Source organism: Triticum dicoccoides, chromosome 2A (assembly GCF_002162155.2).
Source record: "Triticum dicoccoides isolate Atlit2015 ecotype Zavitan chromosome 2A, WEW_v2.0, whole genome shotgun sequence".
NCBI classification, from domain to species: Eukaryota; Viridiplantae; Streptophyta; class Magnoliopsida; order Poales; family Poaceae; genus Triticum; species Triticum dicoccoides.
In genome coordinates this window covers 431,608,757-431,613,412 of record NC_041382.1, presented here as the reverse complement: position 1 = coordinate 431,613,412, position 4,656 = coordinate 431,608,757, and positions in this window count along the sequence as shown.

Sequence of the window (4,656 nt, the reverse complement as noted above, 5' to 3'; positions counted from 1 at the left end):
GATGATACACTAGATGATGATATTGTTTTTTGGTCCTATGGTGCAATGTCTGAAGGAACTATTGAGGATGATTTTGTTACACCTATTACTTGTTGTGATAATTATGATTGGGAAGATAGTGACACTTCTTATAACCTTGAAAATCTTTTTGGCACCAACTTGGAAAATTATGATGATAGTAATTGTTATACTATTGGAGCTATTCACACTATCAATGATAAGAGAGATTATGCTAATGATATGCAAGACCACAAGCTTGGAGATGCTATGTTTGATAAGAATGGCATGTTTGAGTATTTATTGCTGCAATTAATGTTTACCCTAAGCTTGGGGATGCTATGATTAATGAATATGATCTTTTTAGTCCCCCTACTTTTAATAATCAAATTTGTTATGATGATTCATGCCTCCTATTTATGATGATTGCAATAATTACGAAAGTGGGTTTAGAAGAGTGTCAACTTTAGATAATGATAATGCCGCTATTTTGGAGGGTGTTGAATCTTATTATAATGATAAAAGTGGATCTGGAGAGGTCATGACTTTATTTAGTAATGATTCCACTATCTCTAAAGAGGTTTCAGTTGATTATGATGAGGATAAAGTTGTTAATTATGATGATTATTGTGATGATACTTATGTTATTAAAAGTAGTGATAATTATTGTCATAATTATGAATACCCTTTTACCAAACATTACTCTTTTAATGTGGAAACAATTTATAGTATTCGAGTTTCACAAGATACTCCCACTATCATGAATGAGAATAAATTTGCTTATGTGGAGACTAATAAAATTTCTATGCTTGTGGATCATGAAAAGAATGCTTTATGTGATATCTATATTGTTGATTTCATTCATGATACTACTGGAGTTTTTTATGAGAGAGGAACATGTGCTTTTACATATCTCAATAATATCAAGTTTCCTCTCTATGTGTTGAAAGTTTTGAAGTATTGCTTGTTTTGCCTTCCTATGCTAGTTGATTCTTGATCCCATAACTTGTTTGCTCACAAAATCCCTATGCATAGGAAGTGTGTTAGGCTTAAATGTGCTTGCCATGTGATTCATGATTCTCTCTTGCATTCTTATGTGAGCATCATTAAAATCATCATGCCTAGCTAAAAAGCCATTAGAGAAAAGCGCTTGTTGGGAGGCAACCTAATATTTACCCCTACCATTTTTGTGTGATCACATGATTAAGCTAAAACAGTAATAATGTTTTATAACTTTTGTTTCAATAATGTGCCAAGTAAAGCTTTGGGATGATTTGGATGATAGTTGAATTGATTCTGTGCAAAAATAGAAACTTTTGCACATAGTGCTGGAATTACTATAATTCACTGGGATGCGATAAAATTCAAATTTTTTACACATGATTAATATACAAATTTCCTACGTTGTTATATTTTTTTAGAATTTTTGAACTTACATAAGTAAGTGTTTTGTTCAGATCATTACAGACTATTCTGTTATTGACAGATTCTGTTTTAAATGCATAGTTTCTTTGTTTTATAGTTTCTATGGTCTATATTGGTCAATATAAATTGTGTAAATGATAGTGTACAATAAGAATTATGTAATAGAAAATATGAATCTTGTATTGATAGTACCAAAGTAAATGATTTGCTCTTTATCATACTAACCTATCTCATGAGTTCTGTTAAGTTTTGGGTGAGATATTGATATGAGAAGAATAAGGAGTTGCAAGACCCTAATCTTGGGGATTCCCAAGGCACCACAAGGTAATATTCATGGAAGACTCAAGCGGCTAAGCTTGGGGATGCCCCGGAAGGCATTCCCTCTTCCGTCTTCAACATTACTGGTAACCTCACTTAGAGCTATATTTTTATTCATCAGATGATATGAGTTTTCTTTGGAGCATCATTTTATTTTGTTGAAATATTCTTGATATTATTAATAATCATGTTTGTATCTTTATTTGGATAAAAGTATCAATTATAGCTTTTACCATGCTTAGTTTGCAAGTCTAATCTTGTTGTTTGAAAATAGGAAGTTTTCTGTTATGTCTTGAATATTCTTGAATTGTCAGAACATTATAAATCTTGAAATTTTGACAAAGTAAGATATAATTTTTTCCATAATGTGTTAATTTTTTGGAATTTTTGGAGTTAAAGAAGTATGACTTTTGCTTCATCCTTTACACACTGTTCTGTTTAGATAGATTGATGTTATGTTTGCATTGTTTGCATATGTTTGCTTATATTCTATTTGAGGATAGGAGTATTAAATATGCAGAGGAATTTAGTATGCAATGTTTAATTATAATTTTAGTAATTTGTTAAAGTAGAGAATGATAAGGTTTTGCATTGATTTATACTAACTTATCTCATGAGTTCTTGTTGAGTTTTGTGTTGATGAAGTTTTTAAGATTTAGGGAAACCATGATATGATATGAATTAAGGAGACACAAGAGCACAAGCTTGGGGATGCCAATGCATCCTAAGTTAATATTTCAAGAAGTCTCAAGCACCTAAGCCTGGGGATGCCCAGGTAGGCATCCCACCTTTCTTCATCAACAACTATCGGTTAGTCTCGGTTAATCCTAAGTTTTTTGGTCACAGGATATGTGGTATTCTTGGAGTGTAATTTTATTTTGTTTTGTTTGTTGTTTGAATAAAAACTTGGTTCTGAAAGTTCAATTTGAGAGAGTCTTTACATAGCTACTTAATTTTTTGACTACTCACTGATCTTCACTTATATATATCTTTTAGAGTAGTTTGTCATTTAGTCTTGTGCTTCATTTATATCCTAAGAATGAATTGTTGAATGAATTGAATACCATAAATCTAAAATTATATATGCTTCATTGCTTGTCCCATGGTTAGTAATTACTTCACATATAAGAAGTATGAGTTGTAAAATTTATTTAAAGTTAACAAACATAACATTGTTCACTTGAACAATTCATGAAAGAATACTAAAGGAAGAGAGATTTCACATATAGATATACTATCTTGGACATCTTCTATGATTGTGAGCCTCCAGTAATTACATTCAGGGCGGGTTATAGACGCACCTGCATGACATTCTTTGGGCCATCCATGATGTAAAAAATCATGGTAGAAGGAAAATGTCGGGGAGTTCCCGGTTACGGTGGGTGGTCAGGGTCGAGCGATGTAGTGTGGTTTGCGCGTTTCTCTCATACACGCGTGTGTGCAAGGCATTCACTAACTGGATCCAAGCGAGGCATTCTCTTACTGAACACGGGCGATATCACTAGCTATGTACCACTAGTGGAAAAATGGCTAGCCACAACTTTCGTTGGTGGCGCGCCATTTTCCATCAACGCCAGCACTATTTTTTCAAATAGTGCTGGCTCGGCATAATTGGCACGTCAGCTTTACATGTTTAGTGCTGGCGTTGCTTTTTCTAGACACACCAAAAACCTGTTAGCCCATATGTACTCACCATTTGGAATATAGGGTGGCGTTGGATTTCTATGCACGCCATAGTTAATTTGTTAGTGGTGGCGTTCATTTTCTATGCATGCCAGAAACAATCTTTCCATTTTATCAAATGTTTTAAGTATTTAATAATTATTCTAGTCACAAAATAATGAAAATTTTATATTATATTTTTTTCATCATTATTTTTAGTGTTTTTATCATTTTACGACTTTTATTTCTTTACTACGAGTTCTAATTTTGAGTCTTTTATTTTGTTAAGTCTTCATTAATCTTAGTCTTTTTTATTTGGGTTGTTATTAGCTATGGCGTTGCTTTTTTAGTCCGATGCCAGCAATAGCCCACCTGAGTCAACTTAGTAAAAGACCTAAGTCACCGCCTTCTCATTTCACGCCCACCCCGGTCATATACACTTCCCCCTTGACCAAAGCTGCCGCCGCCCCTCGCCGGCACCGTGTTTGATCCACTCCTCCTCCCATCGCATGTAACACCCCGGATGTAACTTTCCATATTTGTAACTCTGACTCTTGCCATTTTTGGCTATGTGATATGATATTTTCCTTCGTGGTTGGGTTTTGTCTTTGTTTTCCATTTTGTTCATGTCATGTATTTCATCTCATGCCATCATGTGCATCTCTTTTGCATTCATGTTCGTCTCATGCATCCGGTCATTTTCCTCGTTGTCCGTTTCGCAACCCGACGCTCCCACATGCGCCCATTGCACCCCTCTAATCTTGTTTCGTGAGCGGGAGAAAAACGTTCTCAGAATGGGTCGAGATTTTTCGAGTGGCCTTGGTACATCACTGGTAGGCCGCCTGTCAAATTTCGTTCCATTTGGAGGTCGTTTGATGCCCCAACGGTTAACCGGGTAACCGTGAAAGCCTCTTTGGTTGTAGCCCAACACACCCCTCCAAAATAGCCCACTAGCCCATCTAAACTCCATCCGTACTCTTCGTCGTTGGATCACGATTGTGTGGGCGAAAACCGCACCTCATTTGGACACTCCTAGCTCCCTCTACCTATAAATATGTGCCTCCCCCCGAATTTTCTCACAGATGAAACCCTAGCAATCGCCCCACTCCGCCGCCGGACACGTCCGGATCTCACCGGACAAGTCAGCGCCGCCTCCCGCAGCCAGTGGCGTGCTGCCACGTGGCCCGGCCACCGCCCGCCGCCGCCGCGGCCCGCTCGGCCCACGAGGAGCCCGCGTGAGCCCGAGCCGCCCCG